The 16390-nt window shown below is 39.4% G+C and overlaps 1 protein-coding gene across 2 annotated transcripts in view; it reads left to right on the top strand.

The window, feature by feature from the left end:
* Positions 1 to 16390, top strand: part of NALF1 (NALCN channel auxiliary factor 1) — a 547669-nt gene that overhangs the window by 404770 nt on the left and 126509 nt on the right. The gene's annotated exons all lie outside the window — the stretch shown is intronic.

The raw sequence follows: 16390 nt of genomic DNA, 5'->3' as shown, positions 1-16390 counted from the left end.
ACCAGCTACAAATGTTGCATCCTGATTTGAACGACCCATTAAAAATCATGAAGTAAAAGAAATTTGACTGTATTAAGGTATTATTTTAATTTTCAGGTATGATAATTTTATTGAGGTTATGTTCTAAAAAGTATATTTAAATACATTTTTTAAATAAAACACATTAATATAATGTCTGGTATTCAAAGAACCCAGAGTGTAAAAAAGTGGGTGGGGATATAGATCAAGTATAATTTGTTACGAGTTGAAGCTGAATGATAATATGTGACAGTTCATGTATTATTCTCTTTTCTTTCTGTATGTCCAAAATTTTTCATAATTAAAAAAAAAAAAAAGATTGGCTGACCTTGGTAAACAACTAAGCCTCCACCAATTTTCCTGATGTGAAAAGGTGAGATATCTCATTAGCAGTTCAGTTCCAAGTGGATTTGAGGATTCCGATGGGTTTTTGATATGGAAGCGAAGAGGAAAGATATTTGGTGCCTGAATTCTTTTGGGATCTGAGAACCATAGTTTAGTGGATTGCATTACAATTCAAATCAAGTTTAGGCTCTAATATACTGTTGAGTCAGAAATAACTAGCGACTTTACACAAACTTCCTTTCGCTCTGATTCATTTCGTTTCCAACGCAATTTGCCAACTTGTGAATGCTTACAAGAGTCTACGTATAGTTTCTCTTTATTAGTGCCATAGCTGCCATCATCAGAGTAATTATTTGTATTGCCATGCATTTAATTTTAACTTGTCTCTTGCATGTTGCTACAAGTCATTTGCAAATTCTCACATCTATGCAATAGCATAACCACATTTGTGGTCGTCAACTTTAAAAATCAATTTCTCCCTTGGGCCCGCAGTGAAAATGATTACAGGTTATATAAATGCAAGTTTTCTCAGGACAGTGGAGCAGAACTGATGTGGCATACTAATTTAGTCATTAAAGTGCACACAAACAAATTACAGTGGAAGGTGGTGGGGTGGGTTTTTTCTGCGTGGTCGCAGTGTTGCACAGACAACACCCTCCCTTCTGATGGGACACTGACAAAGACAGAATCTCCAAAGCCCTTAGGGCACTTTGATTTCAACCGCACTTAAAAAGTGATGAAAATGTTACACTCTAGAGGCGGCAACATTTTTCACTTGGTTCCTAAAGTGGAGAGAGATTGCCATTAAGCAAACAAGAAGGGAGGAAGGGGAAAAAACCTTTTAGGAAGTAGAACTTGCTAATTTTTAGCAATAGGACACTCAGTACTTCCTTAATATTGATTAGATTGGCCACTTGTAAAGGCATATTCTCTTTGTGTCTTTTATGAAGTGACATCACAGCAGCTATTCAACAACTCTTTAGCTATAAATCTAACGAGATCACCCATTTATTCCATTTTAAACACTGAGGGATGGGAAGACAAAGCCCACTCTAACTCACACTTTGAAGTCAAGTAGCAGAGTCAGGACAATCACAACATACATCAATGAGCAACACCCAGCAAACCAGCAGGACAGCACAATAATGGTAAGGTGGGAGATGCTCATCGTGGGTTTCAGTGTCCGGAGAGCAATCCCCAGGAGAGGAAGGAGACGGGAAGAGACACATGGGCATCCTTTGATCTGGGGGAAGAGGTAAGAACGAATTACAAGAATAAGAGAGCTGTGCACACAATTCCAGGGAAGGGAATGTTCAGAGCCTGTTTGGCTGGCAATAAATAGTACAGAAGGTAAGATTAAAGGGAAATTCAGTGAAGTGGTTCAGGATCGCCAATAATATCCAGGACTTCAAGCAGCTTTTTAAACCAGGAATTAACACAAAGTGACCCTTAAGAACTTGCTCTCATGGTTGAAATGCTGGTAGAAAGTAGCTGCAAAGGTGAGCATTCTCTCTGTGCCACCTTGTCTTTCACCCGGTCCCAAAGGAACCTTTACGTGAATAGAAAACATACACGTCACCCATCAAAATCAACATTTCAATTATGCATATTGTCATGGTTTTCCAGCTTGTACATTAGCATAGATCTCACTTCAGGGATGTTGACTAAATTTGCTTGCATAATACAGTGTGTTCAATGATGCAGGGGCCACACATATGGTTTATTCTCCAGGCGATCGCAGAAGATATTGTTTTTTTAATTTGCAACAGTGTGTTTCTTTGGATATTTTAGAAAGACATGCTTCTGGGAGTCTAGTAGGCCTAGTGTTCCAATAGTTTAATGAGTTTCCATATCTGTTAGAGTGTGGTTGGCATGACTGTGCATACAATAATGGGGGTTCAACATATATGGGGAGTCTGTTTGCCAGCATTTACCAAGTGCCATGCACTGCAGAGCAATTCTCATCTTTACCTCACTGAAGCTTACATACTTTGTGCGGTAATTACCATCAGTCACTTTCTGTGGCAGGTGGGGAAACCGAGGCCCAAAAGAGGTCATTTTCAGAAGGTGACACAGCAAGCAAATGATGAAGCAAGGAAAGAAATTATAGTAATGATATTAAATTAATAATAATTTCATTAAGTCAGTAATAAATTTGAATTCTATAATACGATCTGTATTAGGTAGATAAATAGGTAGAAAAACACCCACATGTGCGTATGTATACATATAGAAACACACAGAAACACATATGTGCATGTATAGATATACAAATGTATATTCATGTGTGTACATATATTCATTATATATATAATTCCTTTTTTTATTTATTTATTACCACCACAGTAAGGGCATAGCCCAAATGGCCTGCTGAGACGATTATCTGACTAACCTTAATACTGTCCATGCAAATAAAAGGCCACAGAGAGCCACAGAGCTACTCCTGAATAGCAGTGAGCTGTGCTGAGTTTATTCGAAAACTCCTCAAGAAATGATCCATTAAACTAAGCTTTCTAATCTATGCCCATGTTACTGCATTGCTCTCTGCAAGAAAATATGGAACTATTTCCCGTTATTATCTCCTGATTATGTCTCAGCACTTGGGTGGCAACATTTTTTTGGAGGAGGGAATGAGTACCGTGGAGAAAATAAAAGGATCGTCCACTGGCCATGCCCCCCCCCCCGTCTCTGTGTTCAAACACGTCAAAGCTACTTCCTTTGTGACGTATCCCAGAAGACGTCTGTCTCTGAAGACCTGCCATAATGTTGTTGCACAGCATGTCTGCTTTCTGTATTGCATTATATGTATTCGTGTACATCTCCTTTCTCCTTTATTAGATCTCAGGCCACTTTATGTTTGATTCCTCTTCCTGCCTCTCAGCGCATGTGCATGAGTAGGACGCTATGGTAGTCACCAAAACTGTGTCTGAACAGTGGGATTGTCACACAGAAAAGGCCTGAGTAGAAGCGAAGCAGTGAAGTTTGCGTGGGTGGCGTCTGTTTTTCAAACCGTTGTTCAAAAGGCGAACTAACGTTTCTCTTAACGTGTTTGACAACTGACTGAAATGTGTTTTGGCCCTTGCTGAATTTGAGCACAGAACATATCCCCGTCCAGCATGGCTAACAAGACGACCTTAACAAGAGTTAATTAATTGTAACAAGAGTTAGGTCCTCTCTAACAAGATAAATTTTATCTTGGGGAGAGGTTTATGTACTTCCGTTTCTTGTTTGATCGTGAACTTTTAAAAGCACAGATGCCAGTTATTACTCGAAGTCATTTCGTCCTACAGCTTTGCCTGGTGCGGTAAATTGCCTGATCTGCATCTGTATTGCCTCTCCTGAGCATGAGCGCTAGGCAACCAGTGAAGGTAGGGGACGAGTGGAGAAGTCAACGACAGAACAGACACATTCTAGAAGAATAGGGCAAAAAGATCGGGTTAAATTTGGATTGATAAAGACTACCCAAAGTGTAATTTTTCTCTCCAAGCCATTTAAGGTTCCTTAGTAGATATACAGCAATCTGAAAGGATCTGAGTTTTAGGAAACCACCTTGGCCCCGAGCTCACTAGAGACCTAAGTTCCTATTTCGTTGTAGACCCTTCACATTTTGAAAACTTAATTAACTGAGCATCCCTGTGGTGTAGTGGAGTCTCTATTTTCATTAAACTCCCCTGCCTAAAATATCTAACACAGATTGTCTTTGAGAACTAAATTGTAGACATGAGGGACACCTGGGTGGCTCAGTCGGTTAAGCATCTGCCTTCGGCTCAGGTCACGATCTCAGAGTCCTGGGATGAAGTCCCACATCGGGCTCCTTGCTCAGTGTGGAGTCTGCTTCTCCCTCTACCCCTCCTTCTCCCCACTGCTCATGCTCTCTCGCGCTCTCTCTCTCACTCTCTCTCTCAAATAAATAAATAAAATCTTTAAATTGTAGATATGAACCAGTAGTATAGTATGGCTCCTTTCTGAGCAGTGGTCACATCTCTACAGCTCACAGAAAATCTGTGATGTCTCTGAGGTTTTAATCTCTGCTGACTACACCTGCGTAGGAGCATTGCATCTGCTGCTGTGTTTGTTGAGGCAGTGGGCACCCAGGATCCCATGGAACAGGCTCTCAGAGGGACAGTAATTTGTCACAGTAGAGAGAGTCTTTATGTAGATAGAAGGTATGTCGCCACCAACCCTAGATTTCCATTGAAATTGTTAGGTGCCAGGAATCTTAATGATTAAAGGCACCAACGCACCTTGTTGAGAAACAGCCTACAATAGCAAAATCTTTCAGCTTTTATTTTCTCAATTTCTACTCAACATTTTTTTTCTGCACAGGAGTCTTCTTTAGAAAAATGTTAAATAAGTATATTCTAGAACCTATCATCGTTTTGCCAAAATGAAAGTTTGCCAAGACCAGTAGTTCTCAAACTGAAATTCGAGACTGATTCCCATACATAGCCTTGCTTGGAACGCCTTGTAACTTAGTTTCCCCCCACCTCCCGGTTCTTTTATTTTTTCCCTTCTGCTTCAAAAACTGACTTTCTGTGCCCAATTACTTGTTGTTCCCTGAGATGACACACCGGTGCATTTGAGTTTACAAACCTAGTTATGCAGGCACTGTTTTCTGGGACACCTGCTAGCTCACTGAAAAGTGCTGTCCCACCTTGCCTAACCACAGGCACAGAAAACTAAGGACAGACGCTGGCTTTGCCCAGACGCCTGCTGGGGCCTCCCTGCCCAGAAGATGGGTTTGCAGTTCCCAATCCCATGGCCTTCTGAAATCCTTCCTCCTCTCAACCGTCTGTGAAATCCTGGGATTGGAGCTCTTACCTGGGGTGGGCGATTGTGTTCTCCTATCTTCTCTTTCTGGAATCTTCTTCTCCAGCAGAATTGCTGTTGTACCCCATGTCATTGCCGATGTGGAGCCAAAACTCACTGATGACTGTCACAGACACTTCTCAATACAGGAGACTTTACTGAGGAGCCCAGGGCATCAGGAAGGGCCCCCCGGAGGGCAGGGGGAGTGGAGGTCGAATTCTCAGTCTCCAAAATCTCTCTGAGCCATCTCATCTCTGGGAATAGACTCTCACCCCAAAGAGGCTCCCAGATTTCTTAGTTTTGTCTTGCCCCCTCTTCCTGCTCTTCACTCCTTCCTCCCTCAGAGTCCACGGACCCCCATGACACCTCCCTCATGTCAGGCAGGGCCGTCTATGGCTCTCCCCCTGGTGCTGCCCAAACCCCTGCCAGCCAGCGACACCATCCATTCATTCCTGCCTCCGGAGAAGGTAGAGTGCAAGTAGCTAGCTCACAAGTGAATAAAATAAAAACGCTGTTCACGTTTTTCACAGTTCTAAACATTTCTTTTAAGTGAAGTTAAAGAATTATGGCTTTGATATCAAGGGGATCCTGGCTCTAATTTCTGTGTGAATTTAAACAAGCTATTCATATTTTCAGAGCTTTGGTTCCCTCAGCTGGAAACGGGACCGTACTCTGAGGTTGTTGTGAGAAGTGAAAGTGTCAACACACGTTCCGCATTTAGGATGATGCCTGACACATACTAGATGCTCAGTAGATACTGTCGCTTGTCTTTCTTGTTCAAAGTAAAGTATAATTATAAATACCCATCAAGTTGACAGATAAATTAACCGGTGATCCTTGATTATAAACCAACCCTCACCAGTATGTCTCGCACAATTACTGTTATATGTGAGCATGCCAACATCAGGATAGTTTATTGCAGCCATAACAAATCACCATAAAGTTTACAACTTAAAAGAATACAAATATGTTACAAAGAAAGGAAAAGAAAAGAAAAGAACACCAATATCTTATCACATGGTTCTGCGGGTCAGAATTCCTCATTGGCTCAGCTGTGGGAAATCACAGGCTGAAATGCAGGTTTGTACTGGCTCTTACCAGCTCTGGGACAGATTCTCCACCAGGCATGCTCAGGGCATAGCAGAATCCAGGTCCTCAGTGTTGTAGGACAAAGGTCCCCATTTCCTTTCTGGCTGTCAGCTGGGGAGCTGCCCCTAGTTCCTAGAAGATTCTCTTCAATCCTTACATGTGGGCCCCACATCTCAGAGCCAGAAACAGCATCCCAGTTATGCTCACACACCTGGGGTCCCTCTGACTTTCCCTTCTGTTTCCAGTGGGGGAAAAAAGTTCTTTGCTTTTAAGGATGAATGTGATTAGATTGGGACCAATCTGATCATCTAAAACAGTCTCCCTGTTTTCAGTGTCGCCATACTTACATCTGCAAAGGTGGGGTCTCTGTCTGGACATCTTTGCCTTCTACTCCTTACAAAGGAAGTTAGCATCTGAAACAGAATGGAGATTTAAGCAGAGCAAAACGAAAATGAGCAACTTATGAAGAATGCATTGTATCAGATTTCATTAATTTTTATCCTTATATTTTAATGACCTAAAAATATCATCCTACACAGATTCCAAATATTTTAATGTCGTTAAAATATTAAATGTTGGCTTCTTCTGAAAATAAATGACTTGTCACCAAATGAAATAAGTGAACATTCTTCATTAATGATTAAGTAAAGGATGCTTATTATATGCATTTTAAATTTACCCAATTGATTTGAGACATTTATCGATATCTGTTGAAGTGTTAAATTTACTTCTGACTAAACTTTCCTTTTTAATGCCAATTAAATGTTTTTTAAGTCTGATAATTCATAACTTATATGAATTATATTAAATTATTTGATCCAATAAAGTGCACAAGTGATATTACTCTTAATTTTCCATTAAAAATGCCCAGGGCAAATCAATCAACCAATCAGATATTGAGAAGCTCTTTTGTTTTCTACAGAAGTGAAATAAAATAAATAACATTCGAAGCTAGTTCCACACAGCATTAAAACAATTGAAAAATGTTTCCAGATATTTAAATGCAGCGAATAGAATAACCGGAATATTCTGAAATGGGTGTCTTGGGGAAGAATGTCAGTGGTGTTGGACATGTCTTCCTTAGAATCAAAAGGGATGGTCAGGCTTTTCTTCTGCTGGGACGTAGGACAAACCAGACCACATCCATCCTGGTGCACAGTGACTGCTGGTGTGGGGAGTGTTCTTGCTACAGCATTTGCGTCATAAGGACGGTGCATCTTAAAAGCTTGGAACATTTCATGGACAACCAACAATTAGCTCTCATCACTGTAACATGCCTCAGCGGACATTGCTGAAGTTTAAGTTTATACGTTGTTATTAGCATAAGTACAATATTTGCAGCCACTTCTAGAGGTATGGTTAGTAATTAGAAAGCCTTTTTCTTTTCATTTCACGCAAACACAGACTTTCTTATTTGCACTCTGTATTATTAAACAAGAACCCAGAAATGAGGACAGGCCCGTGGACTTAGGGTCGGGCATTTCACGCTCGTCATTAGTTGACTTGGCTGAATAGTCTGCCCGTGAAAGAGAAGATGATGGAATTTTAAAGTATAGCGTGTTGTAGAGCCTGTCATAAGCTTGTAATAATTACACAGACTATTTTGTGCACCTTGTTACATAACTCAAGACATTGTTTGCTTTTCTAGGAAGGCATAGAATTTAGACAATTTTCAAATGTCCACTTGAAATTCCATGTGCCAAAGAATGCTCAATTTAACAGGTAGAAAGAAGTGTACTAAGGAAAGGGAATCAGATGGTTGGTCATCCCTGGGCGAGCAGGCATCCCTGATGTCAAGAATAGAGTGATGCGGTGACTCCACAGGTAAGTGAAAAAGGCTGAACCCAGAAGTCAAGGCAGTGAGCAGCCCCCACGTCAGGGAGCAGAGCCACACCCCAGCCATCAGTAGAGGCTCCCTGGAGAGAAAGCTGTTAAGACCAAAGAGAAAATGTACCCACTTCCAAGAGCTCATTATGGCTTCTGCAGCCCGTCCTCCATAAAAACAAAATATATGAAAAGTTGTGCTTGATGGCTTCATTAGTGTAAAGATGAGTGGCATCCAAGCTGGATTGTATTCACCTTTTATTTTCTTTTCTGATTAAAAAACATTTGTGGGCCTCTAATTGGAAAGGATTTAAGACAATTAACCTAATCCTGACTCCTGAACATAAGTGTAGTTTGAAAGACCTCATTAGCAAAATTGTGAGCCTCCTCCCTAAATTCCTAGAAGGGGAAAATAGGCAGTTGTCCCAAATTACAGAATCTACAATACAACGTTGGCTGCATTGATTCTCAAATTTTGTCAGGATTCTAAATCTGCAACAGTGCAAAAATCAGAGATTGTTCCTTAAGACTAATAATTTCGGAGAAAAACCATCAACATCAGACATTTTAAGTATGCCCTAATATACCGATCTTTTGTCAATTTCCTTTCGGTATGGCTTGTTCCCAAGCATTGAAAGATGACTGCAAAAACAGGAATAGCCCTGTTTACTTCCATTTCAGTTGTATCTGCATACATATCTACTGGATACCATTTATATTTTATTTTATGTAGCAAACACATACTGTGTTTACATGATGACATCTCTAAGACTTTTACAAATATCAATTCCCATTTAATCTCCACAACCATTCATGGTGGGTTGAATTGCATCACCCAAAAAGCTATGTTAAAGTCCCAACCCCCAGAATCTGTGGATGTGACCTTATTTGGAAAGAAGCTCTTTGCAGACGTAATCAAGTTAAGATAAAGTCATACTAGAGGAGTGTGGGCCCTAAGTACAGTGTGGCTGGTGTCCTTACAAGAGGATACATTATGTGTTTTTATACCCCAATGAAATATAACCCTTATATATGTTGTAACTAAAAATTAAAGAGAAGGATCTATTACCCACAGTTATGAGAACAATTTAAATTATCCCTTTATAGTTAAACAACAGACAAAAGAATTTGAAAAATACAGAATGTCACATCCCAACGAAAGACTTCATAAAAATTGGGCTATAATATCTGCCATGGAATTGAAACATCAGGAGCAGGGCTAGGGGATGGGCTTTCTTTCCCAAGTGAGCAATTAACCTCTCTGAACAGACTCTTTTTGTGCAGATTCATGCCTTGTCAACCCAGCCTGCTGTAAGAGGAACTATTTTTCTGGATGGTACATTCTAAGCAAAAAAGAAAAAAAAAATTGAATTGTGAAAATAGGGTCTTACAAGTATCGATCTATAGCAATGTCTGAAGATGGCCTTTAGCCAGATCTTAACAAGAAAACAAAACTTTACTTGAAACACAACTAAATTCCCAATCTTAGTGAAAAATACTTCGCCATATATCATTCACGTAGGCAGCGAAGCAGAGTGGTCAAAACTTGTACTCCGAAGCAATTGAATTCCAGCTCAGCTGCTCACCAGATGTGGGGCTTTGGGCAGACTATATATCTCAGTGCCTCACTTTCTTTCCCAAGAGGAAGGTAATAACAGTCCCTCCCTTATGGGTGGCGTGCAAGTTTGTAGGACTGCCATGACAAAGTACCACAACTGGGGCTTAAAATAACAGAAATTTATTTTCTCACAGTGTGGGAGGCCAAAAGTCTGAAATCAGGGTTGTTCCTTCTTGGGTGTTAAGAGGGAGAACCTAGTCTGTGACTCTGTCCTAAATTCTGGGGGCTGTCCGTAATCCTGGGCAATTAGTGGTTTGTAATCTCATCACTCCAATCTCTTCCTCCCTTGCCATATGGGTATCTTCCCTCTGTGTGTCTTTGTCTTTGTGTAAATACATATATATTTACAATGTGAAGGAAATCATAGTGATGATAGTAGCCATGCATTGTGGTGAGGATTACAGAGCTAATATACACTATATACATTTAAGTGGTTGGCTTATTCCCTTCTGTCTCTCTCTCTCTTTCTGTCTCTGTGTGTGTGCACACACATACACACACACACACGCTCAGTGTGTTTAGGTCAGTTTGCATAAGCTAACTGTGTTTATCACGCCACTTTATTGTATCATATGTTTTCAAGTACACCAAAAGTGAAAAGCAGTCCTCTATACAGGATCTCTGTTCTAAATATTTCAGAGTTTATACAAAGGTAGGCTCCTGGAAAGTGACTCTCTCAGGTCCAAAGACATTTCTTGTTTTTGCCATCAATATAGTCTAGGCCTCCTTGTCCTTAGCACCACGTGTCTGTTGGAAATCACTGCTCTTCTCCAGCATGTTGGCAGAAAGAAGGATACATGTGGGTGTTTCAGGAAAAAAGATAATAGGAGAAAGAAAAATTGGGTAGTAACAGAACTTTTCCTAAATCTTTCCAACTAACTTTCATTCTATAAATCAACTAGAGTTCTGCAGAGCCAAAACCTGTCACCAAAGTTCTTTCCCGGGGTGACAGAGCTGTGATTGAGTGGCTTGCCCAAGCCCCACAGACGTGATGGTTCAGGAGATGCCCTTTGCGGTCTGTGATGAGGCAGAGACTACTTGTTTAAAATAAAGTATTTTATTAAAATTGAATTTATGAGGAAATAAACCAGGGATATAAAGAGAATATTAAAACACCAAAGCTAAAAATGAACAAAGCATAGATTTCCAAAGCCCACAGTGGAAATGGAAAGGAGACGCCTGAGTTGTGTGCAGCCTCATGGCCCCTGGCACCCTTCAAACACAATGAATCTGTATTCTGCTGTCAGTGAAATATACAATAATTCCTCTCTTCCTTCAAATGCTTTCTCCCTTTCTCACTCTAGTTTCTAGCTTAACAAAAGAAAAAGAAAAGAAAAAAATACACAGGAAGCATTTAAAAGAATGCATATGACAAGACACAAATGTAAGAAGGAATATCATGTTGGACGTAGAAATGGCCATACCTGAAAACAGAGATCTGTGAGGGAGTCCTAACGTCTTTGAAATACAGAAGGCGGGAGTGACTTTCCTCACAGCCATTTTACATGGTAAATCGAGAACTGCATTTTATTGTTGTCTAGACTCAAAAGGTAGGTAGAATTACCCAAGAATATGAAATATAATAAAGGGATTGAAGAAGAAAGTGTTTTTCTTAAGGGAAAAATTATAGTGGAACACAAGTAGGAAATGTGTGCATATTCACATACGTGCACACATGTGTGTTTGTGTACATACGCCCAATGAACCATGTCTATACAACAGCATTTCTATTAATTCTGTTATTTGTAAAGGACAAAAGCATAATACGTTCGACTAGTTTGCAAATCTGGTTAGAGACGAAGGAGAAAGTAATGACTTCTTCTTTAAAATTGATGTTTATCTTAACTGGGAAATGTTCTGTCATTAGTGGCAAATAAAGTATGGAATTTCTCATTTTAATAAAATAAGTGGCATGGCTTGTCCAAAGCCACTAAACTCTCTATTTCCCCCAAATTTACATGTGTTACTCTATGATGTCACTAAAGAAATCACATGTTCCTTTGTTTGGGGGGGATGTGATTTTTATACAACATTTTTGGGGAGTCCTTGGCCAGTGCTTCTCGAAGAGTGCTCCATGGACCAACACCATCCGTATCACCAGGGACTTGTTAAAAATGCAAATTTCCAGGACCCCACCTCAGACCTACTCAATCAGAATGGGTCAGGGGCAAGAATCTCTAGTTCAACAACCCCTCCAGGTGACTTGTATGCTCATTTAAATTTGAGAAGCACCATCAAAGTACATAGACATGATTATTTGACAACCTAACATCCTTGCCTTCCTTCTGTGCCCCTAGTAGAAATTTACTACATTTAAATAAACCCAGTACATAAATCTCTAAGCCAATAACAATAACAAAAAAAATAACAAGAGTTTTTAAATGTGAAATAAATTATAAAATTTTAAATTATGGATACTTGTGGATACCTTGTGAATTTAGGATGTGACTCCACTTGTTTTTCTGTTTATGCATAGAGCTTCAAGAAAGACATAGGCAAACAGGCCCAACATTGCACAGCAGTAACGATTTCTAAACAAACCCTCCTTTAAATCTCACCTCTGTATTAGATAATTATAGTAGTAACCACTCTTAACTAGTGCTTCATGAGTGACAGGCCTCTTCCTAGAAGCTTTGCAAATATGAACTGACTGAATCCTTATAACATACCCATGATGTGTTGTTCGATTATTGGCTCCATTTTACAAATGGGAGAATTGAGACTCTGAGAGGTTCGGTCAATGGCTAAGGTCACACACGTAATAAGTAACAAAGTCAGTAATCAAAGGTATTCAGCCTAGCTCCAGATGTCACGTCTTAATCACCAAGTATGTGACTTTATTTGTATTTCACTAGCAAGAACAGTGGAAGGTTCAATACTTTCTTGAGGTCATACAGTTGCTACTTGGCAATCCAGTTCTACCTCCCTGTCCAAACTTGACCATCTCCTATTCCAGCTCCCTCCCTATATACTAACCACATAAAACGGCCTTAGCCTCTTATATAAAGGGATTCTACCCTATTGAGATTGTTGTAAAAATTAGTCCAAATAACCCATAAAAAGAGTTTAGTGCTTTGCACATAGTAAAAGCTCAACTTTAGCAAAGATTATTCATTATTATATTAAATAGACAAAGATTATACTGATTTCATAGAGTTTAGGATGTTGTTTTAGCTAAGAAACATCTCCATCTCAGAGATGTTAAAATGAGGAAATACATGCATGGTATAAAGGATAAAATATGGCATTCTCTACATATTAGGTTTTCAATCAGCATTGAATGTTGGATTGTCCCAGCATAACCATACCTGCAGCCAATTTTTTAAGTTATTATATACATGACAGGGTGGCAGGTATATATCTATATATATTTTATATTTTTTTCTCAGCAACCTGCTAAGGCATTTTTATTATTTCACTGCACAGATAAGACAATTGAGACTTAGAGAAATTAAGCAACTCTTTCAACATCAAACCATTAAGCTCCAGAGTCAAGATGGATATTCGGTCCCACTGATTCCACCCAGCCTTTGTACCATGCTATGGTGTATCAATGGTCCCAAGCCCTGGATGCTTTTCTTCACTCTTTTCTCTGTGCAAGTCTTTCAGCTCTGAGATCCTGATTTTTTTCACAGAAGAAACAGCCATAACAATGACCTCAAAGGGCTTCACAAGATCAAGGGAGAGAACAGACAAGACCATTGAGGGGTGGCGTATCCAGCCTGATACAAAGTCAAGGGTTCAACTCTTTATCAATATTAATTGCACTCGGGAAATATATTACACATCAATAAACTTCAGCAATTAAGTGAGAAGTCCCAAAATACACCTCAACTCCTGCAAGAATTAGGGACACACAATAAATTAAAAAGAAAGAGGTGACATTTGAAAGCAATGCAGATAGGGCCCCTGGGTTTTAGTCTTTGAAGTATTTACACAGTAGATTTTGTTCTGCTGCAAAGTAATTGCCCTATCACTACGTTTAAAGAAATAATAGAATTATTAATTATTATATTGTGTTGTGGTCTGTGACAGGCACATCAACACCTGGCATTCTAGAGGACCCATTCTAGGCTTTCCGATCTAACAAAACAAATGCATTTTCCAAGGTATGGGCCACACCATGATAGATGTCATGCCCAGAATAAGCCCTGTTCTTCTAACATGTTTTCATAGTTAACAGCAGGAAACATTTTATTTTTAGGACAAACTAATATTTGGGATAAAGGAACAGCAATGCTGGTTTCTTTTTCTTTGATTGGTCATTATGCATTATTAACTAATATTGATTAGAAACGGTCACTCCAAAGGTGTGTTCTTCCTTTTCTATCTTGATCTCCTTGTCACTGTAAAATAAACTAAGGAGAAACAAAATGACTTGGAGACACTTCAGACCAAGCTCAATCATGAATTTAAATTTATTTTTTTCCCATTCAGAAGTTTTGCTTGAAATCAGACCATTGGAAAACAAAACGTAAACCTGTTCTGTAACAAATTACTTTCAGGGTAGTTTCATAAAAAAAACAAATCAAAACCAACTACTTCTACTACTACTTATAATGGGCTTTACTCTCAGTTTTGCACTACATGAAATTAAGGTTCAAGCACATTAATACAGAAGAGGAAGATGAGGTCTGGTAGGTTGATAGTGTGGGACACCCCCCCACCGCAGCCCTTCTTCCTGACAAGGTAGGAAACAGCAGCTGTTTTGTACTCTTTGTGGTTTCAACAAGTTAACTTCACAGCCTTGGTGGTTGTTACACTGGTAGCGACCATCAGATTAAATATATACAGAATTCAATTATCTTAATATTTGCACTGTGAAGGTTCTGGAACACAATTTTTCCACTCATGAATTTATTAGTAGATTTTAGATAATAAAAAGATACTAATTATGCAAGAGAAAGGAAGACTACCAAAAAGGTCCATCACCGCTCCCCATCCTTTTCCTCACCATCCTGTGGTTCTTTGCCACAATTGCCTCCTGGTTTAATTTTGAAAGATGCATTTTCTACACCTGAAAGATTAATTAGTTAAAATTTAGAAAGACTCAATTTATAAAACTGAAAAAAGGAACTAGTGAAAATTTGGAAGTTATGTCTTTGTTAAGGAAGTTAGACATAAGTGTGGTACCGTTGGTTGGGAGGATAAAAAATGAGTGTCAATTACCTAAGATTAAAAGAAATGCAATCAATTATATTTGCAAATGGCTATAGATTTTGCGATAGCCCTGAAGAAGTCACACACATGCCCCACGGTTGGGATTCTAAATTTTTAAAGTGATGGAAAATTAAAAGGAGACCGTCAATTGTAGATGAAAGTAAGGAAAAGGTCATTGCTCTGTGGGATTTGATCGGAGGTCTCTTATGTGCTTCCTCTAGATTTTCTGAAGACTGGCAAAGATCAGCGATAGCTTCAAAACGCTTCATGAGTTTTATCTGTAGTACATGTACTACAGGAGATCCAGGAGCCTCTGTTCTAGTGAGAGTGCCCAACAGAAGTTGTCAGGTGTCATTTAATACAGTCTTGAGGAATTTTCGTTCTCATGTAGCCAAGCCACTAATTTTAACTTCCAGGGGATTTAACATGAGATTATGGGTATTAATTACTGAGTCTTATCTTATTCTCTCTCTTTAGCAGAAGACTGTCTCTAGCTCTTTTTGTGTGAGAGCACACGGATGCTGGCTTTGCAACCGACGTGGGCAGAGTAGCATTCTCTCCAAATCAGTGTCCCCAGACTTACGCTGGCTCTGCCACTGGGAAGATTTACCAGGACTCGGGAAAGTGAGCCGTTTAGGTTCCCCTAGCTCCTCATCTCTGACAGCAACTCTCAACATCAACCATAAAAACACCACTACCAATAATAAACAGTGATACAAGCCTCCACCATGAATTCTGTTTGAGGCTAGGAAGATTGCTCTTCATTCCACCCAGCAAAACAAAACACCACAAAATTGACAGGCTCAACAACTTAGTAAACATACCCAGCATTTTGTTCCCCAGCCATGTATTCAGGTGACTTCATGATTTACACCTCCCCCCCAAGAAAGAAGGAGGTGATTGCTTTCAATTTGTGTAAAGAGGCATTCAAGAAGTTAAAAAAAAAAACAACAAACAAAACCCCCCACATATCCCTAAAGGTAAATAAAGGCTCCATTTCTAGTAAGAATTGCAAATTTTAAATACATTTTATCCCTGCTTTCATTTTTCAAGGTTAAAAGCATAATCTTACTTCTGGTGAACTCTCAAAGTCTTTCACTAAGGGAATGACAGAGCCTTCTGGAAGAATGGGTAAATCAAGGGAGATGTAAAGGAACATTCTAGAGAATCAGAGCTCGTTTGGCAGGATGCTTATGAAGGGAGCATTGGAAAAGATTCTGAATAGGAAAGTGAGGGTCCAGTTGAGTTGAGCCTTGGTTGTTGGGGCTATGGGCCACATGTTCTTAACTGTGTGATCAAATCAGATGATCAGATTCACCAATGAAGCATTTTTTAAAATACACACATTCTGGGGTTTCTGTTTTGAGACGATCTCCCAGGTAATAATGACATCCCCGTATGCAAATCTTAGAATATTAATGCTACGTTACCTAAAGGTTTGTTGAAAAGTGATTTCCTTGAATTTGACCTGGCATCACATTAATTAAAATAGAACAAGAATATTTAATTAGTGCTCAGTTTCCTTTA

Source organism: Leptonychotes weddellii, chromosome 3 (assembly GCF_054177405.1).
Source record: "Leptonychotes weddellii isolate Sample4059 chromosome 3, ASM5417740v2, whole genome shotgun sequence".
Classification (NCBI taxonomy): Eukaryota; Metazoa; Chordata; class Mammalia; order Carnivora; family Phocidae; genus Leptonychotes; species Leptonychotes weddellii.
The sequence above is the reverse complement of the archived record's forward strand: the minus strand, read 5'-3'. Positions and strand labels throughout refer to the sequence as shown.